The sequence below is a fragment of the Gobius niger genome, assembly GCF_951799975.1.
Source record: "Gobius niger genome assembly, chromosome: 9".
NCBI lineage: Eukaryota > Metazoa > Chordata > Actinopteri > Gobiiformes > Gobiidae > Gobius > Gobius niger.
Window position 1 is genome coordinate 19,174,691 of NC_136860.1, and position 26,599 is coordinate 19,201,289.

Consider the following 26,599-nt stretch of genomic DNA (forward strand, 5'->3'; position numbering starts at 1 on the left):
AAAAGTAATTGGGTAAAAGTTTTTTTCTTACCATAAATTCTTTAATGTTGGCTGTTCGGAGAAGAGGCTTAATCAGCATGTTCATGCAGCTTTGAAGGGACTTAGAGTGTATTATAGCATAGCGCAGAGCTTGGAAGTAAACCTTTACAATTAGCATTGTTACGGCTTTGGCCGTGTTGTAGTTGTACTGTCCTGCCCTCTTCTGTGTACGGGATGTTGTCCTGCACATGACTCTCTCTCCTGCCCGCTCCTGCCACATCCTGTCCTCACCTTCCAAAATCATGATGGCTTAGTTAGTACCTTTGCCCCTAGAAGAGACTCCTGGGTTCAATTCCCAGAGCTCCTAGTGTGGAAATTCTGACGGTATCTCCTTACCAAAGTTTACACTGACCCGGCCTCCACCTTTGTTCCGGATCCAACTCCTTACTTATATATATATAGAAGGCTGCATAAAGGCTGCATAAAAAATAATAGTAATCCAACAATGTGTAATATATTGGTTTACTCAACAAGACAAGCCACTGCAGATCAGAGGCAGGTGGAGAAGCTAGTTACTCAAATCAGAATAACTTACTTAATCATTTTATTGAAGAAGAAAAAGTAGTGAAAAAATAATTATTCAAGTAAGAGTAAAAAGTTCCTTGGGAAGATGTAATGGTACTTGAACGTAAAAGCCTGATTTACGATTCAGTAGTGACATAATTTATGAGAAACAAGACATGAAATTATGTAAAAATCCTAGTATATCTATAGGTCATGCCAGAAAAATATACCAAAATATATTTTTTTCTGAAGAATAAAGTTCAACATGTTTTTTTTTACTCAAGTAAGAGTACAGATACTCCATTAAAATATTACTCAAGTAGAAGTAACAAGTACAATATTGTAAAACTACTCAAAGAAGTACAATAACTTTTTAAAAAGTTACTGAAGTACATGCACTGAAATATTAACTGCTAAATAGATGCAAGAATCGCATCCATTTGAGAATGCATGTGGACATTGAACTATCTTGTTGACACAATTCAAATTGTGATTTTGATTTGATAGCGATTAATCCGGCAGTCCTGTAGTTACTTCTAAGCAAGATATTTTTCCCCCTCAAGCCTCAAACACCATCTGGTTCTGACACATCATTCCTTTCATCAAAATTCCCCACACTAGTACATTTTGAAGTTGTTTTTTTTTTTTTTTTTTTCATTATTCTTGAAGTTGAAGCATATGGGCTTTACAATCCCTGTCTCCAATACATCAACAGCATTTTAGAACATATTGTTTACCAGAATAAGAAATACCTTCAGACTTAACATAATGTCGGTGACGTCAGCAGGGCTGCAATGTCTTCAAGGCATTTTAAGCACTAGTACTGTTTCGTCAACCAGTTAAACACTGGCTTAGTTCAGATCAAGTTTATTCTGGGTTTATCCCTGACCAGTTTGATTGTGCTGTAGTCCTCACAGGCTTCAGTGAAGTCATCATTTAGACCTGTGGGGCTGAGAGTGAGTTACAGGACCATTTGAAAGTTTTATGAATGTTTGATGTCTGCTTCAATAGAATAGTAAAGGAATATAAAGACAGGTTCTTCGGCGGTCTGGCCCTGTCTGCAGAAGGACTCCTATCAGCCCTGGGTCTATCTGCCTTTCTGTCAATGGGAGGGGATCTCTCCGTCTGCGGTTCTCCCAGAGGTTTCTCTTTTTTCCCACTGGGTTTTTGAGTTTTTTTGTGCCGTGTAGGAGGGTCTAAGGACGGGGGAAACCCCTGAGGCTCATTGCCTCTGACTGGACATCATGTTTGCTTGGACATTGCATTGTTTGCTTTGTTTCATTGTTTTAAAGGTGCATGATGCAACTTTTTGTGCAGAGGAAATAAAAAAGTTAATATCATTATGTATTTGAACTTTCAGTGACCAAGGGGCTGTATGGGTGGCTAGCTTGGTGCTTTGCTTTCCACCCCGGTGGCCTCTATGACACTCCAGTATCAATTTATTTGAGTTTTTTTGGTTTTCAGGATGCAATGTATAGGTAACCATGGAGACAGTTCCCTTAGCAGTGAAAACGTACCAGAAACGTGCAAAAACAATTGGTCCTGGAGTGTCCTACACTGGGATGGAAAGTAAAGGTGCCATTTGAACCATACATATAGCCGCTGGGTCACTGAAAGGTGAAATATTAATATCTTTACTTTTACTTTTACTATTTTTTACTTTTACTTTTTTTTCTGCTGAAAAAGTTGCATTATGCACCTTTAATATTTGGTACAGCCCTTTAAGTCACCTCCTATTGTAAGACTGGGCTATACAAAACTATTGATTATATTAACATATAGTAATACTACTGATATAACATTATACTACTACATTTTTATTTGTCATGGTGTTATAGAGCTAGTGAACTGAACTGGGTTGTTGGAGCTGAGGACGTTTCACTTCTTTCTTCAGAAGCTTCTTCTTCCTCGTGTACTCAAATAGACTCAAATGTTTCAACTTAAATTTGATTATGAAGATGTCAAATTTCTATAAGTGCTGCTTTGCAATCATACTGTACCAATGGGCCATGAGCGAGTTCTAGAAAGCTGTCCCTCTTCCGATGTAATTAATATTTTAGATAAACATAAGAAAATTGTGTAAAATTATGAACAATACTTACCACCAGCATCATCCCATCAAACTAAGTGATATTTAGGAAAAAAGAAAACCTGTCATATGCACTTTAATACTCTTAAAGGACTGTCGAATCCTCCACTGTTCCTCCTGTGCTGCAGCATCACACAGACCCGTGATTTGAATAATCTCACACAACAGATTGGCGTCCAGATTGCCTCTAATTCAGCATTTATAAATAGGTGCTTGTTCTTGTTATACTAGATTGCCAAATGGATTGGATGATCAGAAATAGAGCACACATTTTTATGTACATCATTTAATATCGAAAGCAATGTTCTAGTTCAGCGTTAAACTGTTTGGAATATGCAAAAAATGCATGCGGCGTATATTTGTCACTTGTGTTTTTGGGGGGAAGGGGGGGCATTTTATGCACATCACACATTCTTAAATGTGATTGTTATGATTACAGAAATAATTTAAATAAAATTATGAAGCATGACAATTACTTTTTATTATTATTTTCAAATGTCCGTCAACTGCATTTGCGTCGACTCTATCGTATTGTTTATCAATATTTTTCATACATTTTTTGTTAAAATTCTCAGAAAAATGAAAAAGATAATGTGCATTCCTTTAAAGGGACTATACGGAGTTTAAAAATGTTAAATTATGTATTTTCCTCCCCCTACATACCTAATGTGTAGAATGAGCTCAGACCTGTTAACCACAACTGCCTCTAAAATCCTGCACTGTCACTCAAGGTGTTAATTCGGGTCTGGAGTGCCGTCATGCATGAGCTGTAGAAGCTGCAGTTACACGTAAGACCTGAGGTGGCAGTAGTGAGTATAAAAATGACCAACTTGCTTTTAGTCCCTTTAAGATCTCTGCGAGAAAGCTTCCCAAATTTTGCATGATGTAAAAGCAGAATGAGCTTCACATTCAGGGCTGCCAGATCCAAGTACTAAAATTGGTTTGAAAATGTACTCTAAAGGGTTCATCCTTACATGAAGTTTCAAGGGATATTCCAGGATTTTTTTCATAGGGCATCAGTTCCTGTAGTTATCCAGAGTGTTGTTGATTTCTGGAGATATATATATATTTTAAATTCATGAAGTCCTTATGTTTGAAGAGTTTAGTGGTGCTAGTGCTAGGCTAGCGCATACCTATGGTAACTAGTAGCCCACATTAAAAACAGTCTCACAGTGCACCTGAGGCAAATCACTTATAACACCAGACTACCGATTGTCTGTGTTGACTGAATAATTTTTGAAATATAAGCATTTTGCATTTAAAATAACTTATTTTTGAGCAGCATCAGCTTCCTGGTTGTAAGCTTTGCAGCGGCGGAGTGATCTGCTAGGTTACCGGATCTACAGTAGTTTGTTAACATTACTACACGTGGAATTCACAAATGAGCTTTCTACAAATCAGATACAGCAACGTTTGGAGGACTACCCAATGATTTTGAAGAGGTTTTTAATGCAGGCTTCTAGTTACCATAGACATGCACTAGCCTGGCACTAGCCTAACACCACTAAACTCTTCAAATATAAGGACTGAATTAAATAGATATCTCCAGAAATCAACAACACTCTGGATAACTTGGAAATGAGGCCCTATGTCAAAAATCCTGAAACATCCCTTTAAGCTTTAACTTCGAACTAAAATTATAGATGGACTTTTTGGAGCCTCATGTTAAGCTACAAATGATTATGCATAATGACAAGCAAACCACTCGTGTAACACAATGTTGTGATATTAAGTGCATACAAATTACCGGTATCTCAGAATCAAGTCTTGATCAAGTCTTATTTCTCTCTCTAAAGAACCAAGCCAATTTCTCCAGCACCTGCAGATAATGTGTCTGCCAGGCAAGACAGTAACACTGATAGATTGGAAATCTAAATACACCGTGCCACCGGAGCAGAGCAGCATCTTGTGGCATTGCGAGAGCTGGCGTGGAACAAATAGCATTATGTCGCAGCATGTGTTATGATACAGCACATCAACCTCATCATAGGAGCCCACTGTCTCCCACTGGAGCTAGATGTCCACAAATAACAGAAATCAAGCTTTAAGAATCCTTTACGTTCTCATCAGTTTACAAATAGGGAAAGGAATTGCTTGTATTCTGCAAGAGTCGGGGGCAGAGAATGAGTTTACTTTGTTTTCAAGGGTAGAAGAGGAAATCGTCCTGCAGGCGCTGGAGGCATTAGTTGCACTTGTAAAGCCGAGTATGAGGCTGAATCATAATAGCAGCACAGAACAAGTGTCTGAGTGCCACTATATACTATTATCTGCAAATAGCTTTTCTTCAAGGCGATAATCGGACTTATGAATTACAAGGACGACTTAAGACAAAACCTTGGGACACAGTAAGCAGTGTGCGTTATCATTAAAAAAAAATAGGCAACACTGGCTCTCACTGAAGATAGCATGGTAACAAAATACTTAACCTGTTATATGCCAGCTTAGGGTTTGGGTTAGGGTTAGGGTTAGCAATTACGCATTTCCAAATCTCAAAGCTTATTGACGAGCGAGTTTACAGCCTACTGAAAAGAGGGATTTGCAAAAGTATCTATACCCCTTTCCTTTTAGTGCACCAATTGCCTTCAGAAGTTGCCTGATGATTTCTGAATGATCACATGTTGACCCAATAACTAAATAGAGTCTACCTCTGTAATCTAATACAGCTGCTCTGTGATGGTATCAGAGGTCTGTTAAGAGACTATTGGGGAGCAGACAGCAAGAACACACCAGACAGGTCCGGGATAAAGTTATTGAGAAGTATAAAGCTGGGTTCAGTTATATTAAGATTTTCAAAGCTTTGAAAATCTCAAGTACAGTTAAATACACCCTCCAGGAATGGAAAGAGTATGGCATCACTGCAAACCTACCAAGACAACACTCAACTTACTGACCGAACAAGGACAGCACTGACCAGAGCTGTTACCAAGAAGCCTATGATGACCCTGGATGAACTGCAGAGAGCTAAATCTCAGATGGGGGAAACTATACACAGAGCAACTATTAGTCGTACACTGCACAAATCTGGCCTTTATGGAAGAGTGGCTAGAAGAAACCATTTTGGTCTCATCTGATTAAAACACCTTCTTCCACATGTCTGTTGTATTCCCTATGTGGCTTCTAGCAAACAGAAAATGGGACTTCTTATGGTTTTCTTTTAAAAATGGCTTCTTCTAGCCACACTTCCATTAAGGCCAAGGCAACACAATGTACAAGGGCAACATTTATCTGAAAACAACCCATCCAATTAGCTGGGATGAGCAAAAGGCCCGCTGCTCAGTTTCAGCATATAAAATAAATTACATAGTTATCCAAATCCAACTCATCATTAACATGGATTACCCTTTAAACTGTTACTTGCCATTCCCCTTGATCAGGGGGTTAGGTTTAGGGTTAGAGTTTAGTTTAGAGTTAAATGGCATGTTGTGTTTCACTCACATAGATCTTACACATATTTGAGAAACTAGAAGGCCTTGGCTTTCAAATGAGGTATCACAGTGGCATATACAGCGGGTTGAAAAAGTATCTGCCTCCCTTTAACTTTTTATTGCTACCTTCTATCCTTCGCAGATATTTGTAAATGGCAACATCCATATAGTGCTATATTTTTTTCCATAAAAAAAAAATATATCTTCCGTTGTACTTCTCCAAAGTCTAAACCAGATTCAGTCATTGCCAAAGAATTTGCTGCATAACACTTCAAAAGATGACAAATTATTGACAAGTAAATTTGGTCGATTCATTGACCAGCTATACATCCAAACCTATTCCTTTCTCGTGTTTATCTTCCCTCAACATTAGCTACCATAATGCTGTGTACACATAAACAATTACCATCTCCATTTGTCACGTTACATTGCATGAAGCTCATTTGCGAGAGAGTTTTGAGCAGAAGGAGAGTCGTACCACGCGTATACCAAGTCTGCGAGCTGCGGCGGAGGGTGCCAACATGACTAATGGGCCTAACCTGTATCCTCTATCGACTCGCACAGAAATACTCGGGGATTGATTTGACTGCTTATGCCACCGCCATAATCTCCCCCGCCAATGATACGCTCTCACGGCTATTTGTGAAAGTGCTGCGGCAGGCCTTTTTAATGTCGCCTGTAATATTAAATCTGATCTCGCTGTTAGCCGGCAAAGCGTCGAGCTACACTTTCAAGTTGGAAACACCTTGTAACATCTGAGGCTACGTTTCTGGATTTGCGCGTTTATCTGTGGGAGATTTTAACTTCCTTGACGGGACAAAATGTATGTCTGACGCCAACGGTGGTTTTGAGGTGTCTCTATTTTTTCATTTTCTTTCGAAGCCTCATAGTTTCTTCCTCATTAAATCATTTCAATTTGGCTTTGTTTCATTTATGCATGTATTTTTTACCTTTTATTCTTCTCCCATGCCACTTCAAGCGCTGACTATTATTAAGGCATGAATAAAACTAAGAGAATGGCTGTTCTTTTGAAAGCGAGTTTTAGTTTCAAGTTTTTTGGCTTTTAAAGATTCTAGTATGCATGCTTTCTTAGATGACAATGGCAAAGCAGTACCTTAGCGTGAGTATGCCATTGCCCCCGTCAGCTCAATTGCTGAAGCTGTCATCAAAATATCAAATAATCGTTATAATGGCTATAGTCAAAAAAAGAATCAAATCAGGCATCTTGATAAGGGTGAAAATTGTTTAGGTTACTGTACAGATGACAACTTTCTGAAACCCTTTTGTACAATATTGCTGCAAGATAGTCAAAGGTTAGTCCTTTCCATATACATCTTGTTAATAATGCAAAAAATTCTTGTAAGTTGCAGAGCCATGGATAAAAATCTCTTTCAATATGTACTAAATAGCTGCCATTGCCATTTTGACGTAGGTGACTGCGCTGTGCATCTGTTCTGGTACATGACTGTGGCCTTTCCATGTAGATGATTGATTCAGGGGCAGTGAGGACAGTGTGTGTGTGTGCTAGAGAGAGAGAGAGAGAGAAAGGGGGTTGGTTGAGTCCGGTCCGAGGGCTGTGTCCGTTAATCACAGCATATTACCACACAGGAGGCATTTATCACCAGATACCAAAGGCTGCTGTCCGCGGGGGGAACACTAGAACCAATCTCGGCGCTTCCCATGCAATCCATCCAGCACGGGCCAAAACGCGCTATTGTGAAGTCCTACCACATCCATTTTACTCTGCGAGAGGAAAGTTCCGCTGAGAAAGTGGAGAAAAGAACAGGGGAAGCAACTATGAAGTAAATCTAAAGTGGAGAGAGGGGAGCGTGGGGTCTCCGCAGGCCATATTTCACACTTACAACAGTTGGCAATGAATATGAAAAGTAAATATGCATTAAGGGAAACATATTTAGATCAGGATCAGAAATACTGCATTGATCCCCAAGGGGAAATCATTTGTGTTACCGACCAAATCTCTACCAAGAGAGATGAAATTACATTGCATTAACACAGTCACAGTTTGAAAATATATAGTGAATACGATATCCAGTAGGACTTTAGGACTTTTTTTAGTAGAATTAAACTAAACTACAATAATAAAATGTAATAACCCATGCATTAAAGTTTTGGGTGAACAAACAGGGGTGGGTCGAGCCTCATTAATATTTAAAACTCTATAGAGCGTTATCTTCTGTGGTGAATAAACTGAACAAAAAAACTTGACCCTGTCCTTGTTGTCACTGGAGGAAACAAAAAAATATTTTGAAACACTTTATTTTGCACTACCCTGATACATTGTATATACAAAATGTACATATGCTATGTAACAGTGTGTAATAGCTTGTACCTATGGGTTGCATATACAGTGAAATAATATGTATTAGTAGTTTGGAGGTACACAATGTAATAAGACATAGAAACCTAACCCTAGCCCTCACCTTAATCCTTTATTTTACAACCTAACAAAATGTAGTGCAATGTAATTTGCTTTGTATCTATCTGTAACAACCTCTATCTATGAAGTACATACTGTGCACAATGGAATAATGTGTGTTAGTACTTTGTAGGTTACAAAGCCCATTACATTGTACTAAATTTGGCAAGTACAATGTATCAAGGGTAGTGTAAAATTAAGCGTTACCAAAAACATTATTACAGATTGTTACGGAGCAGATTGCATTGTAAATTAGGTTAGGTACAATGTGTCAAGATAGTGTAAAATAAAGAGGAACCAAATAATATCTAGGACCAGGGTTTAAATTGTTTTTGACACATTTTAAGTCCCTATAGGATTGATGTTGTACCGCTCTTTCTGGAGTCGCGTTTAGCCACTAGGGGGAAGTATTTCAGCAATTTTAGCACCTCGTCATTAGGACATAACCTAACCACAATTTTACACTTGGTCATGCACAACCGCATTTACGCAGGATCCTCTCTGCTTAGCATTTTGCTGAGCTCCTTTATGGTGAAACATCCACTGGAGCTTTGCAACTAAAATACCCTGCAGCACCTTCTGACACTAGTGCCTGAAGTTCAACACTCAAACTACTTCAACACCAGAGTTTGTTTCTGACCTAAGAGAATTAGACAAGATACAAATGAACTGACAATACAGGTAACAGTCCATGGGCTATGAACAGCCAGGGTGCTAAAATCTCAGTCATGTGGCATTCTCTGGACGAAACATTTTATTTTTTGTCCTGCTCCTCTAATGCTTCTCTTAATACATATATACTTTATCGGTTATGTTTGTACTGCTAAATGCTGTCTCGAATGAGGAGCCCCCATATGTCCAGGTCAACACTTACTCATGAGTGAGACGGCGGCGCGATGCAGTGACGGACTTTGATCGGACGCTGGACTCTCACTCATACAATTCAAACAAAACCTCAGAAGATCAGTTTCATTCAGACTGACACTAAATGGAGGTAAATGGTGATATAAAGGTATGAATCACGCTTTTTGAATTCTGCAGCATTGTGTGTAGTGTCTCTAATGTAGGTACAGATTGCACTGTGCCTATCTTTCATATGACCGCCAACAGTTGGCAGCCATTATTTTTGAACAGAACCTACCCGCAGATATACACTGATAATGGAGCTTTGGATGGAGAAAGGGGAAAGGGTCGTTTGTTCAATGCAGACCATTTACGGTCAGTATCTATTATGCCTGAACCAAGTCTTGATAAATGTGGTCAACATTTGGCATTCAGCATACTTCGTTTAAACTACAGGGTGCCCAACAGTCTTCATAATGGCTACTCAAAAGTGTCATTCATTTATTTTGTGGAACAAGAGTTTATGCAAGAATAATTGAAAGTCAGGAAACCCTCATGTAAAGCCTACGTTAACGCTCTTTATAATTTCCCTTGCTTTATATATGGACTGTTCTCTGACATCCCAACATCTGACATTAGCTGCTCTAATGGCCCTCCCAGTGGGTGGCTGCGTTTAAAAAGCTGTGAAATCATATGTTTCTGTGCAGTGGGGCGCCTCCTTCTCTGAGAGCACAACTGAAAGCTTTTTATACTATTTACAGCTACAGCAGACAGGTTAAGCCTTCATCAGGGGCACACCTTCAAGACTGAATATTTTTGTAAAGACGAGTGACATACCTGAAAGCAGTCTCCGATCAGCGGGAGATTGGTGTAATTGGTATAAATAAAAAAAGGCATTCAACATGATATTCTGGCCTTTTTCTACGGTTTTGTTTTCATGATATAATAAGATGGCAGCAGTCCAATATAAGCTCTTTTTTGTACTTTTTGTAGATCCCTAAACTGAGATAAGCCATCCCCAATGTCCAACTAGACTAGTGTTGTCCTCATTGGAAAGGAAATGAGAATCTCCATAACACCTTTAACGCCGTGACATAAACCACAAGTAACAAGTCACAACTTTAACAAATGTTGCATTTACAACCACAAATATTTGGTCTAAAACGTCAGGAAATGTTTCTTGAGCACTTTATTTAACAAGTGTCTTATGCTGACTTGAAAATAAGAGCCCATTAAGATTTCATGTTTGATTTATTGTGGAAGCCATAACCAGACTCCCCTGGGGCCTCTCCGCTGATTCTTAATTATTCAGAGCAAACAACACAACCCTGGCTGCTACAAATAGACAACAACAAACTGCTGCTTTTAATGAATGCTCTGCACTTGTGATCACAGGATGAACTCTGTATATTCAAAGCAGAGGTGAGTTCATAGAATAAAAGGCATTCCTCCTGGAAATTAGCTTTGCAAAAAATGAATATTAGTTTAAAAGGGAAAAAAAATATGGCTCTACTGAATGTTCTGTGATGAGACAGGAGTAAATTATGGTTCAATACTATTTCATTGAATACTGTACATGTATTTATTTAGCCTTAATTAGAGATGCACCAATCCAGCTTTTTTGCAATCGATACAGATACTGGGGTTTGAGTATCTGCCAATATCCAATATTTACCGATACCAAGAGACTTTCATAAAAGTGTCTTTCTCTGAGTGAAACATTATTGACTCGTCTCCATTGTAAGAGCAATAAAATCATATTTTATTGTCATGTTACGGATCAATTATCAATTATATCTATTGATAATTGATCCGTTATCTCTTGGATAAACATTTAACATGGATGACTTTTCCAGACTAAATATACTTGGGTATATGACAGGCTTTAGGTTGCATTAATATAAACAACTCACATAGAGTGATCTGATCATTACAAATATGTTAGATCAGGTATTTCTTAAACTAAAATACAAACACTAGGCTCCAGCAGTGGCCAATTTTATTTTATTTGGCAACTTTAGGTATTTCTATCATAGTTTTTGACCCAGCCTTGATTAGTTTTTGTTAGCATTAGCATGCTCCCACTAGCTTGAGCATGCTATTGCTAAGCACAGAATACATTTGCGAAGGTTAAAACTCAGCGATTGAATTCTCCAGGTTCTAAGCTTTACAATGACATACAGCATGCCCACATTCACTTAGATTTTGGTGGTAAAAGTCATGTTTTTAAGGCATTGAGAGCCAAAACTAGTATTGGTTCAGTATCGGATATTTGTAGCCGATACCCGATATCGTATTTTTTCGATATCCGATACCAGTAATGCGAACAAAAAGAAGCCTGCAAGCTCAAAATCAATTAAAATGCTTTATAATGACATAGGCAGTCTTCTTTCACAAACCACTGCATATTCAGTATACAGAAGAAGGAAAAAACAATTTTAATTTAGTAAAATAAAAAAATCGGATACAGGGCCTTTAACCTCTTAACCCGCCTTAACCGAGCACATTGTTGTTTTTTGTTGTGTTTTCATCACGTTTTTATCACTTTTTTGTTGTGTTATTGTTGCTTTTATTTGAATTTATTTTATCGTTTCAATCTTACCTCTTGCACTGTTGCTCCACCTGCTACTCGGGATTGTAAAATCGCCGCTCTAAATGCAATCCGAAAGTGAGCGCTTTGTTTGAAATGAAGCACATCAAGGAGTGGAATTCCTTCTGTCAGAGACGGCCAGCCCCGGATACAGTTTTATATTCCCGAGCGAAAATGGAATTGGAATAACCAGTGGAGCTGCCCCGCTGTTTCGGCAACACTTACCGATGTGCAGCGGAAAGGAACGAGTGACATTTAAGAGTGTGTGGATGAGCGGCCCAACCAACAGCCCCCTCATGGAAACGAAGAAGCCAGGGTGGGAGAGCAATGGGCTACTGCTGCGAGGGGAGTTATTTCAGCTTTCACCTTGGCGCAGTCAGGGGAGACAAACAGGAAAATCAATACTCACCACTCAGGACAGTTCACTACAAGGGCCTCCCTCAGTGCCGTCTGTCAGCCTCCGTCCCTCAAGCGAGATGGGACGGGGCGAACTGCTGACAAGGTAGGTGTCAGCGCGCACACTGATCACACTGTTAGAGCGGAGAGAGGCACTTCAGCACCGCGGACAGCTCCACGCATGGGCCCGGGATACAGGGGACTTGGGTATAGGTCAAAGTGGTGGTATAGCTTTGAGGAGAGGACTTTATGATTTCGGGCGAGGTAGTCTACGTCTAAGCTACAATCAATAAATACTGAAGTTTGTGTGGGCTGTAATACTCCTGCGGGAGAAAAGGTAGCTCTTTACTTTACTGCACGGTGAAAGGATGGAAAGAACATGGTATCGAAAAGTGTACAAGTAAGGTAATTACATAAACACACCCACTTTATTTCATGGTAATAAGGCATGATAAATGAAAGTTTGGCTATTTGCATGACTACCCAAAAAATTACACCGTGAACAGATCAAGAAGTGAAGAAAAGAAGTTTCTACCTGGATGTTTTTCTTCTTCTTTCTATAGCTCCCAGAAATCAAACCTTTTACTGTAATATTTGCGTTTCCCCGTTGTTTCCTTTGACCACCGTGTGTCTCTTACTCACTCCTGACCTACTCCAGCCCTGACACATCTCAGCCATCTGCTTTCCTTGCTGCTTCAGATAGTTTGTCAGAGAAACATAGAAAGACAGTATTTAAACGGTTAAGCGGTTTATTTCTCCTTTGTGAGATCAATAAAGGTTTATCTTATCTTAAAGGCTCTTCTTCAGGACACGTTTGTATTGATATGCTTTTTATAGTTTAGTTTATAGTTGGTTTTATATAGCGCTTTTCTGGACACTCAAAGACACTTTACATTGCACTATTCGCTCACTCCATACTCGGTGGTGGTAAGCTACTATTGTAGCCACAGCCGCCCTGGGGTAGAATGACGGAAGCGAGGCAACCAGTCTGCGTCATCAGCCCCTCTGACCACCACCACTCACTCACTCACTCACTCACTCACTCACTCACTCACTCACTCACTCACTCACTCACTCACTCACTCACTCACACACGGTCTCCCATCCAAGTCCTGCCAGGTAGCGCACAGTAGCGCAGCGGTTAGTGCTCTCACTTCACAGCTAGAAGGTCTGGGTTCGATTCCCACCTGCACCGGGCCTTTCTGTGTGAAGTTTGCATGTTCTCCCCATGTCTGCGTAGGTTTTCTCCGGTTTCCCCTACCACTAAAAACATGCACAATAGGCCAGGATGAATGATGTGTGTGAGTGAATGTATGGTGGTGGTCAGAGGGTCCGTTGGCGCAGACGTGTGTAGTCGCGAAAGCGCCTCTGACAGTCTCCCCCAGGGGAAACTGAAGCTACAAACATAGCTTTCCACCACCGAGTATGGAGTGAATGTACAATTGTCTCATGTAAAGCGCTTTGTGACTATGTCTGTGAAAGGCGCTATATAAAGATCTTCTTCAGGTTCTTCCTGCTTAGCTTCCAAGGTTTGCCGGGATTGGGCAGAGCATTACAGCAGTAAAACAGGAAGCGGTTCAGGATATGACGTCATAATATGGTTTAAAACGGGTAGTTTATTTTTACATGATATTGGACCTTTAAGGCGTAATAATATTCTTTCATGTAAAAAATAAAATTAACTTCTTAAAGGAATAGACCACTGTTTTTGCATACTGAGATATGTTCCGACCTTAGCTTTGACGAGTTTTTTAGGACCAGGTCAAGATAGAAGCTACCAAGCTCTTCCACGTTTTCCCTATTTAAATATGGTTACGTGAAGCGCAACACTACAAAGTATAATTACACAAAATTAAACAATATGGATTTTCTAAGCGGATAAAAGGGGGAACTATATTGTAAGGCGTAATAATACTAGGAGTAGTTTGGCATCCGCACAGTAGAGTGAAGATATTGCTGCGTGGATTTCGAACTACTTCTGGTATTATTACGAATTCGAACCGCCGATCCTCCGATCACAAGACGACCCACTCTCCTATCTGTGCCACCGTCGCCCCAGAAGCTTTTAGATTTGGGTAAAGCCAAACTGGAGAAAATGCACTTAGGTCAGGTGGGGGTTAAGACGTTAAAGCAAAACAAGTGGACTAGTTAAAGTCTGACTTGTTGAATCCCAGACCAGGATCATTTTCATTCCTGGGTATTTTCAGACACATTCCACCTAATAAAACAAACTCTCTTTGATACATCCCTTAATAGCGCTGTAGACAAGGCGTAGGTGGCAAATAACCGTGTTTGCGCATATCCTCTCTGCACATATAGTGGATAAGGAGACCATGGGATAGCTCTGCCAGCGGCGATGAAGCCACCTCTCTAAATGTCCCAGTCACTGGTGATTAAGTGGCATGTCATGCCTGAAGTAATTGCCTTAATTAGCTATTGAGCCGGTTTCAGGGTTAATGGGACAACAGGTTGGCTCTGAACCTGATTTACCGTCCGGTCCTAATGATTTTGCTCTCATCTTCTCCTCATTCCTCGAAATGATTTGATTAACAGTAGGGCGAGAAAGAGATCCCGCTTGTTTGTTAATACAAAATCAATTTCATGGCTGACTGCGCTATCTCTGACAGTGTTTTTGTTGGCTGGGCGAGGTCTTCCGTCTGCCGCCGCCGCTGGAAAGACAGAGACAGGCCCGGCGCGCACAGTAAATCTGCAGCGGTGGCGTTCCCCCCAAAACTGGCAGCCTTCCTGCTCGGCCCACAAATTTACCTCAGCTAAGCCTTCGCTGTCATGACTATAGCAGCCAATCTGGAGTGTTTTCCACAGGACTGTGTGTCGGTGGAATAAGCCTCTGCGAGTAATTGGAATAGAAGGTGGAAGAGTTTCCCCCACGTGTGAGGTAGGATCAATGTGTTGTGTGCTGGATATGGAAGTGAGAGGCTGTGAGGATTTCTATTAGTTTACAGCACTTTCAACTCTTTTTATTGGCAGAAATTTGATGCAGTCTAACTTTAAACCTATATCAGACATTTACCCTATGTGACTTGCCAGTTTAGCCACTTTTTGTCTCAATCCGGCAGAAGACACAAAACTAATTCAACTCCACAAAACTTCACTCTTCACTTGACTTCTTTCTGGCCTTGTTTTTCCAACCCACTCCTCCATTATTTTCTGAACCTATTTGGCCCTGGTTCTGTCGAGTAAATTTTATGCAACAGCAGTGCTTGGGTGTTTCTTGGCACCATGTTAAATTAAATTTCAGAACTGCGGCTGAATTACTCTGGAAATGTTAGTATAGCTTATACTCCCATGGCTAACCAGCAACTGTTCACTGTCTGTCCAACTGCCCGGCTTTTAATAGGAGAACTGTGCATGTGGAGTTAAAAAGCCTGCATAATGCAAAAGTGACTTTTAACCCTGTTATTCTCATCACAGACAAACCTGGAGATGAGTTTTGCTTAACCTCTTATCCCCCACCTTAACCGAGCACATTTTCTCTAGTTTGGCAACAAGGATCGCGAATACAAGCGGCCGAAATGAGTTTCCTTCGCAGGGTGGCTGGGCGCACCCTCCGAGATCGGGTGAGGAGCTCAGTTACCCGGGAGGAGCTCGGAGTAGAGTCGCTGCTCCTCCACGTCGAAAGGAGCCAGCTGAGGTGGCTCGGGCATCTGTTTCGGATGCCTCCTGGTCGCCTCCCGCGGGAGGTGTTCCAGGCATGTCCTAGTGGGACAAGGCCTCGTGGAAGACCCAGGACACGGTGGTGGGACTATGTCTCCGAGCTGGCCTGGTGTCGCCTCGGAGTCCCCCCAGAACAGCTGGAGGAGGTGTGTGTGGATCGGGAAGTTTGGGCATCTCTGCTGAGACTGCTGCCCCCGCGACCCGGCCCCGGATAAAGCGGAAGAAAATGGATGGATGGCAACAAGGATGAAAACGTAAAACATAAAAGTAACAAAAACTTGATGAAAACATGACAAAAAAGTGGCAAAATAATTATTAAAACATGACAAAAAAGTGTCAAAAAAAAACATTGAAAAGTGTCAAAAACACGACAAAAAATGTGATGACGTGGCAACAAGGCAAGGGAAAGCTCAGTTTTGTTGGTCTCAGCTTTTTAGATTGGGGTAAAGCCGAACTGATGAAAATGTTAAAGTGCAGATTAAGAGGTTTATGTCTCTTCCCTGCACTGATTAAGCCTGTTTCCTGGTACAAACATCTGTTAGGTTTTTGCTCCACTGACCTGGCCAAACAGGATGTGCACTCTCTGCTAATTTTCAGACACTTTTTTTTTTTTTAGTTATGCTGGTAGTTGTAAATGCCCAAATAAAGCGCTGTATAGGACCATTGTGCCTTTGCGAAGTGTCTCTCTCACTTCAAGAATGCCATAACAACCTTCACACAGCATTCCTTTTCTTGTATCACAGAGACGTCGTTATTATAGCAGACTTTCTGCTTAAAAGCTAAGACACGTTACGGCCGGCGTCTAAAGTATTCTGCGGGGAAATCGTATTGTACGCTGCTGATGTGCACACTCCACTTTGTTCCTTCAAGGCTGAATCAAAGAAGAGTTTCTACTTTTGTACAGTTATCACAAGCTCTGCATTTGGTGTCAGAAGTTACCATAAATTTACTGTGATGAGTAATTTTCCTTCTTCCCTTTTGTTCAGACAATCCTAACCACATTTTGATTTGTCATAAGAAAATGTACTATTAACGCTATATGTAGCTATTGGTATTAGATATAATGGGAGTAATTCGGTCCCATACTACATGGAGGATTAAAGATGGCTTTAAAAATGCCCCGTGACCTATGCACTCGCTCTTGGGAGTCATAACAGTGCAGCCACATGAGTAAATGAAGTGTGAGATGATTCCATAGGGTGCCAGAGTCACGCGCCCATGGCATAAATCAACATCTGGAGAAAAAGAGGTCCCTGTGGGACTGATATAAACAATGCGGAAGGGTATGACTAGAGTGTTGCGGATTTACTCAACCATTTAGTCAATTTGGCCTTGTGTAGTGGCACGGAAAGGAAAGGAATTTCATGCTTTCTTCACAGGTATGTGTTGACTTGAGGAGTATAATGCGACCTTCTATCTACAGAGTGGTTTCATAACAACCAAATATAACGCTTTTATAATGGGAGGTTATTATTGTTTTGTTTTTGGATCTCAACTTCATTTTTTTCATTTTTATTATTATCTTGTTATGTACAAATTGTTTTGTGAAGGACCCCTATTCCCATGTTCACCAATGGCCCCCAAATTTCTAAAACCGCCTCTGCATAAACTCCAGTGAAAAGCACAACCTTGGATAATAAAAATTTTACCTGTGCAGCTGATAATCAAGTGTTTAAGACTGCGGCATATACATGTTTTGTAACTTTGCCCCTTTTCACCCTGAACTATATCCTGACAGATAAAGCCTGCAGGACAAAAGTAAACTTAAAAAGATTCACCCAGCATATTTATGATGTTAATTTTAAATATATAAAAACACATCTATAACCTACAACCTTTGTTTTACAGAAGCTACCCCTCTGCAGTGTAAATATAGGTGTTTTGATAGTCTCAGTAAAAACAATTAGGTAAAAAAACAATGCCAAGGCAAAAGGATCAGCCTCTCTCCTCTGAGGCTCGCTGCCACATTGTCCCCTCTTGTTTGCCTCACGTCTCTCTTGCTCGGAGCCGTCTGTGTTCTGTGATCAGTCTGTAAGTGCGCCGCAGCCTTTGTTCACTGTGCACAAGTCGCTGCGCTCGTTCTCAATGAAACTTCACCCGCCGCTAAAACACTCCGAGTCCCACTCAAGTGTCTACAACAGTTACACTTCTCAATGTGATTACCGAGGAGGGAATCCTCGCAAACGTCCTCAGCTATTCGCCAAAATCTTACACTCAAAGATATATATATATAATTAACCTTCTCTCAAAAGCCATTCCTCACCCATAGAGAGAGAATACATAGACAATCAATTTCTACAGCATGAGCCTAACCTATTCAATGGACAGAAGACAGAGTTCATAAATAAGGGCCCAGATCCAACAGAGGTTTTAGATATTAACCAATATTGATTTAATGTGGTTGCGGATATTAAAGAGTACAGATTAAATTACTCTTATGGATCTTTGGGCGGTTGCAATGTTGGAAAACAATGCAGGATAATAAGTCAAAGAGAAGCCAAAGGGTGCGCTACAAGATGCTGGTATTAAATTCTGTTTACAGCAGGAAAAATGCTTCTCTATTTTCAGCCAAGCATTCACATTCATTACAGTTGCTTAACTTGGACTCAAATTATTGATACAAGGGTCCATTGAATTATTCATCAAACTAAACGATTTCTAGTGAACATAAAAAAACAATGGAAGATCAGAGACCTCTGCTCAGGGCCGGCCCTAGCCAAGATTGAACTTTTGAGCATGTGCATCATGAAACGTGCATTGGAGGAGGAACCTCGTAGATTTACACATTTTCATTGCGATTTTACACGGCTTCCCGGGGGGGGGTAGAAGGACCTGAGAGCAGGGGCGTAGCACCAAATTCTGGGCCCTAGGGACAAACTATCTTTTTGGACCCCCCTCATATTTCTTGTTCTTTAACCACATAACAGTGGTTTGACAGTGCAGTTGATTTATTTTCTATTATAACTTTATTGTATACAACGACCTAAACATCTAGATTAGTCCTGGATACTTAGTTCACTGTTTTGTTTTTGTTTGTTGTGTACTCGATGTTTGACTTGAAATTTCATCTGGATTGGCTTCAGTTACAGAAATTGAATAACCTTCAATCCCGGTAGTGATATAGATATTTAAATTGGTGGTGGAATATTCTGCATGCATAATGATTATTAGCTTACCACATTAAACAGGACGACTGCACCAGGGACATAGGATATTTGTGCTGGGAATAACAAATGTGTGACTTTAAAGTAGGCATTAAAATGCTGCAAATTTTGCAAAAAAGAAATATTATACTATATGTTGTCTCATGAACACCATATTTGAAGCCGGCTGAACCATTTGGCACATTTTTAAATTCATCCATGATTATTGTTTGTGCAAAATTCTGTCTAGCAACCATTGTATTTCAGCCTGGTTGTGTTCAATTCTTATAGTATCAATTATGAGGAAGCTTAGAAAGTACAATACAGAACGCTTTTTGCAGCACTTTTTAGGGCCCCCACCCTGCTCTGGGCCCTGGGTACACAGTACCCTTTACCCCCCCAGTCCGACGCCCCTGCCTGAGAGGGTTCGTTTTAAAGATTGAAATACCTAGTTTACAACACACACAAAAAACTGCAAGTCTCTATCACTTTCTGTTCCAAAGTTATGTCAGAAAATCTGCGATGTTGTAAATGGCTGGGTCGCCTATGCCTAGGGCCGGCCCCGCCTCTTCTAAGACCCTGTCCCATATCTCACAAAGATTAACTGCATACACCTATGGCTAAATCCTCTAAAATAGAATAGATAAAAGCATCTTAGTAAAAACAGCCAATGGTTAAAGATTACCGTGTGGCTAATTGTTTCTGTGCTCAGACACGGAGAGAACACGCAAACTCCACAAAAAATGCCCCCCATGGTTAGAATCCGGGACCTGAGCCACCGTGCTGCCAATTAAAGGTGATCTCTTATGGTCGATTACTTCACACTTCAACAGGTTCGACCTCAAGTAGTAACTTAAGTGCTTAGTTATGACACATGCAGCAGCTTAGGTCCAATTTCAATTTGCATGAATCAACTCGTCTCTCATCCTTTTCTCTCTTTGTGTCCAGTTTGATCGAGGGTAGATTCCCGGACTCTCGTCTCCTAATCCGAGCTGATCCGGTCGGTAACAAAAGCCACGGTTGCTGTGGGGCTATCATCCCTTCAGGCCTGGCCTCCTGTATTGGACTGTATTACCGCTCCATGACAGAAAGCAGATAAATCATGGGGATGTTATCAGGTGAAGACGCCCGATCGCTCTACAGCCCTCCATTTTAGGCTCTTGGCTCATGGTTTTTGCTCCGATGCCCCGGGCTGATAACTCTAAAAGCCTTGGTGCAAAGGGGCCGAGACAGCTATCAAATCCGGCAACGCTACACTGAACCGCAGCTACATTTGTCTGATAATGATGGTCAGACTTCCAACTTTTGACATCGGTTGGTCGGGAGCTAAGTGCGAGGGGGGAGAAAAAGCTTGTCAGGGCACCCCTAACAAGCACGCCGCTGAGTCAACAAACAAAATAGCATCCATTAACGGCTGTGGCGGAGGTGCTAGCCATCTGTTGACTTCCGTTTTATTGTTATGTGCAATGATTCTGTGATTTGAAACGTGGCTGCAAAAAAAAAAAAAAAAAAAAAGGGAAAAGGTGTAATTTGCAGATTTGGAGCGGGAGGATATGATAGTCTGAAGCATGACGCGCTGGCTGCAGACTGGACTATTAGAAGGACGCTGGGTCCATCTGTGTGTCCATCTGGGCTCAGAGAGAGAGAGGAGAGATAACTAATGAGGACATATAAGACTGCACACATGAACTGTCAAAACAGGCAGAGTTTAGTAAAAGATATGCCAAATATGAGGCAGTAAGATTTTCAAAATTTCAGAGCATTCCAACTTCCATCTCAGTCGTAGTAGAGACATTTCCAACCACTAATCCACGGCTCCTTCTGCCATTGCGTATACTGATTGTTAAGGTTAAGGCACACTTAATTGTGTTGTGCGTATTATTACATTTGGGGAAATCTGTCAGGAAAGTGAAAAAAAAACGTGACAGATTTTGCTTTGGGGAATCTAAGACTAATACCTCTTAAAGCAGAACTAAGTAACTCATGCCCCTAGAGGCCATAAGCACCACTGCAGGTGTCGTAGCATGATTCGGTTCTTACTCATTAATTGTCGGTGAGAGTGAATACTACACTGACAGAAAAGACAAACGGAGAGAGGGATATTGTACATCCAATTACAAAACGAAGATAATTTTTTCACTCAAACGTTGCTGTAAATACTGTTTAAGTAGCGCTAGCCTGCAGTTAGCTTCGCCCGTTAGCTTGTTATGTTAGCCTCTTCTTCGTGATTCCATTATTGCGCCTCTGGGTCGGAGCAGGGAAAGCTGCAAGGGGGGTTTTCTGGCCAGAGACACCAGGGGGGAGATGAAAGACCCCCCCAATCAAGGTTCAAGGTTCAAGGTTCAACTTTATTACTGTCCCGAAGGAAATTATTATGCAGCAGGTGTCCACACATAATAAAATAAAGCAAAAACAAACAAAACAAAAACACAGTGAGACAACAATTGTGTTTGGGACAAAGATCATACAGTCACAGCCATCATCAGTCCGGCTCTGAAGCTGAGAGACAATCAGCATAAGATCAAATAAAGCCTAATTTGCAGCATCTTCACTGAGCAACATATGATCATTTATCTTCGCAACAGCCTCTGGTATAAAAGAGGCCCTGGACCGACGAGTTCCAGTACAGGGCATTCTTAGCCTGCGTCCGGAGGGGAGTAGGTTAAGCTCCTTAAAAAGCGGATGGTCCGGACACTCCATTATCGATCAATCGTCCCATTAACACTTGTATTACCCCCAGAGGGACTACGAAAAGGATTTATTAAGGGAAACAGGTTACTTAATACTGCTTAAATAAATATAAATACAAATGGTCTTTGAATGTTGCTTTGATCAGATGGACAGATGCATCCTTACCTGTGGCGACGTGGTGCGTTACCAGAACGGATCCCCCCATGTCTTTTTTATGTGTTTGAGGAAATCAGTTTTGTTTTGTTTTTATTTTTGAGCTACAAAGAATATTTATATTTACTATGCAAAGTCATGTCAGTCGTCTAAAAGGCTTTACAGTGAGTTACATTACGTGCTCCAAACAATAGTCAGCTATTAGTCCTAATGTGTGGTCACTGTCCAACATGTCCCGACTCCATTTGTGTGTATTAAATGTCATTATTGATCGTGGCGCTGAAGAGAGGCCGCCGTATTGGTGAGGTATGACCTTCTTCTCGGTGAAGCATGATGATCAAATCGATCCTAACTACACATTATATCCATGACGCACCGTTTGCACCGCTCCGTCGCTATCGATCCTGTATCATTTCAAAGCAAAAAATTGAGGAACCAACTTGTTTGGCTGATTTTCATCTGCGAGACATTACCAAGATCAATGAAAGCTGCTAGTATTATTATATTTCACGTTTAACCGGAAAATTGTGTTGTCGGGGGAAAAAAACAACGTTGCCATTTTGTTGGTGGTGATACCTGGGAAAGGTCACTGCGACAGCCTCATATTTCTACTGAATGCGTTTCACACAGAGCAACGCTGGAGAGCACCACGAGGATGTGCCGTAATGAAATTGTATTTGTGTCCAAGGGCAGCATGGGATGACATTCAAACAGGGCCCACAATACAAGCAATTAACAAAGAAGACAGAGCATTCGGCGTTTCAGAGGAGTCGTGTTAAAAACTTGATGGAAGAAATCACGTAAAAGTGGCTCTGTTGTGACAATGTGCGTGGAGAGTCATTCACAGCAACATTTTGATTACTAAACATCGGGCCTAATAATTGGCAAAGCAAATAATGGCTGAATATTACGTTGCCAGAATGGTTTATGAAAAACACTGATCATTGACACTTAAAAAGCTTTCCTCCAACACGCATTTTAGGCAAAGATGTAACCCTGATTGTGCATGATTTGAATAGTTATAAATAAAGACTAAAACAAAGTAAAAGTTATTCATCATTTTGGGAAGAATCATTTCAAAATGCCATTTGTGGTTTCAAGTACTGTGTTTCTGTAAACTTTGACTAACATTGAGTAATTATAAACTATTGTCTGTGCATGTCACGTCATGATTTTTTTTAACCTCTTAACCCCCACCTGAAGCAAGCACAAAAGCGTACAGGCCACCGTTTTTCCATGCTGTGATTCCTTACCTGAGCTTAGATGAGTTGATGCGTACCTGTCTGGTCTTTGTGCGCGAGCTCAGTCACGGAAAAAGACCAAAGATGTTGTTAGCATTTGGCCTCTCACAATGTATTCCCATAGCTCCAAACAGGGGTGAAGTTGGAAGCGACAAAGCTCTTCCACGGGCACGCACAAAGACCAGACAGGTGCGTATGTCTAAGCTAAGGTAAGAAAATATCTCAGTATGGAAAAATGGTGGCATGTTCCTTTAAAGAAGGGCATCTGGCATGAAAACGAATGGTGCATTGGGAGTGAATGGAACTGGAAACCTCTTGGTCGGATGGAAAATCCTTACTGAGATGTGCCACTGCCGCCATGTAAGAAATTTAATGAATGTTATTGACCTCTTTTCTTATTTTCAGATCATTTCATTCATATAATTATAAGATGATGATGACCATTAGAAGTAGTTTTAGTAGTAGTAGTCGATTAGCGACAGAAATGAGGATGAAAATGTAGCAAAAGAGCGACAAAAAGCATGCCAGAAAAGCAACAAAAACACAACAAACATGAGGAAAATCCTACACATGTCTTGGGATATTAATTCTGACTGCCTTCATTTTACTTTACTTTACTCATTTGACAGAGTCCAGAGCATAGACATATTAATGACAGATCAGAGATGAGATCAGATACAGATGATTTACAATTAGACCAAGGTCACCAAAGGTCTATTTTTACAATATAAGAAGAACAAAACCACTTTCAACAACTTTCTTTCCTGAGCAAACATATCCCCCCTGACAGGTTATAGTAGGCCTTAAAGTGATAGTCCGTAAGTTTAAATGTTTTACAAATTTAATAGATTGTGTCTACTTGACTGCCTGGGTCTGAAATTTGAGGTAGCATAAGTAAAATTAGATATTTTTTTCTTAAGTCCCTCCCTTCGCTGATTTCAGCAACTAATCAGAATCCCTGGGATACCACTCTGACCAATGAGACAAGCTTTTCCTGTGAACCGGCCTGTCAGGTCTTTTGAAAATTCTGTTCCTGCTCACCTTCATTTTGCAAACTAGGAGTGGCTTTCTGGTTAGGATTTGATTGTTTACTTTCAGATTTCTCTTTATCTCTCCCCACTTTGCAAACTAACAGACTATCCCTTTAAAGAGTTCAAATGTGCCTATGGTTATAGTAATGATACCTGCATATATTAAGTCCCTTATCAGAAAACTTGTACATCTGTTCAGTTCTAGTCAAGCGCGTCGAACTTCCTTGAGAGATGAGACCGTGTAACAGTGCTGACCTTGTTATTGGTGGGAGCGCGCGGTCTATTCTCCGCCATGGCACCACACTGGGCCCTGGGGAAATTATTATTATAGGAAATGATTTTAGCGATTCGCCTGTGTTTTTTTTTTTTTTTCTTCATTTCCCTCTTTCTCCTCCGTTTCCTCCTTCTCTTTTGTGTTCCTTATTAAGCTCTTACTCATTCGGCCCCGGCTCTAATTTGCATAGATGTGACTAAAGAAACGTAGCTGGCTGCAATTGAGTGTATTTTACTTCAAAGTGAACTCAAACAAAAGTAAAGCGGTGCTCTGGAGATTTCTGCTCCCCCCGCTGTCTGAGGTATTTATAGATGTTGTAGTCAATTAGAGGACACAGACAGAAAACGCAAAAGTGCTAATACAGTGGAAAGTCAACTATTTGAACTACAAGATAACATTATAAAGGTGAAGTAGACGGTGTATTTAAAAATCGTGTTCAAGTGAAACAGCAAATATAACTTAAGTGAGAAGTGAATTTGAAAAACATTTACATGGCTTATCTCATTCAAGAAAACAAAATGTCATACGTAGGCTAAACACCTCCTACTAATCCTGACCAAACCTGCCTCGAGATCTAGGGATGGATCCCTTGGCACTGCTTCTGCTTTTTGACACTGAGGCATTGATGTATCGATCAAATAGCAAATTTCTCTACGGGTGCAATAAAGTACATCTTAATCTTAGTGCGACGGCTTTTGCCTTCTACTGTGTCAATGAGAAATTGCTCCTTGCGTATATGGATAAGACGTGCTTGTCAATAGAGACTTCACCTGACAGCTCGTCCCTCCTCACAGTTCTTCAAAGGAATCATTTTGCTGAAGACGTCTCCAAGCACATTTCTAATTCATTGCAATTTATTTACATGACATACTACTGACACCTCCCCTCATTATGCATGCTGTCCTAATTATACAGGTAATAAACAATATCATATTGAGATTACAAAATTAAGACAACGTGTAAAACTATTTTTTGGGGGGGAATTTATATTGTGCTATGTAAGAGAGTAATAGAGTAAGGCATCTAATAATTTAATAATAACAATGCATTGGCTTTATATAGCGCTTTTATGGACACTCAAAGACGCTCTACCTTGCATTATTTATTCACTCCGTACAAAGTGGTGGAAAGCTACTATTGTAGCCACAGCTGCCCTGAGGTAGACTGATGGAAACAAGGCAACCAGTCTGCACCATCGGCCCCTACAACCACCACCAACCACTCACTTCCTCATTACATTCACCCCAGGCTTCCTGGTGTTTCCAAACGATCTCCCATCCAGAACGGACCAGGCCCTTCCCTGCTTAGCTTCCGAGATCTGATGGTTCGGGCAGAGCAAAGGCGGTGTGGACATCTGCAGCTCATGGTTCTCAGCCCTACACCTCTGGCTGTCTGGCAAAGTCCTGGTTTAAAACTGGCACTTGAACGTAAGACAGACGTAGGATGTAGTTCACATTTTGACATGGCCTTTGTTTAAGGTTATGTCTGGATTAAAATGGCATCTGGTGTATAGTAAAATTGGTATAATAAATATAAATTGCAGTAATAAATAATGTGATTTCATAAATCAAAAGTCATATTCAGTGCCAATAAAAAACAGACCATGTTCCACTGAGCAAATACAGCATGTAAGTTTTGAGGTTTATTAGAGAGTTTAGAGCCGTGACCAGTGCCTTTATAGAGGTCGTAGAGCTTTTGATTTGGTGCATTTAAAATCCCTTTGCCTCTAAAACTAGTAAATACCGTATTCATCATTGTACTTCACCTACTGAATTTTTCCACACTTTCCCAGTTCTCTGAACTGTGTTTGTTGTTGCCATGCTCCCGATTTGGCCAAATCTCAAATCTCTCAGATTATCCTGCCCATTAATCTGCCTTTTGTTTGCTCTTTCTCCTGCTTTGTGTGCTGCGCCCTTGCATGTCTGCACAGCAGTACACACTACCCCAGTCTCTGTAGATGGACCTGTAAGCCACATCCAAATTCATATTTTCCTTTAGTGCCCCTCATCCCCGATCGCATCACTGGAGCTCTGCCGCCAAACAAATATTTCTACTAGGTTTACAAAGA

At 40.7% G+C, this 26,599-nt stretch overlaps 1 protein-coding gene across 1 annotated transcript in view; it reads left to right on the top strand.

The window, feature by feature from the left end:
- The window catches only part of hs6st3b (heparan sulfate 6-O-sulfotransferase 3b), a 68,893-nt gene that overhangs the window by 11,773 nt on the left and 30,521 nt on the right, over nucleotides 1-26,599 (top strand). The window lies entirely within an intron of this gene.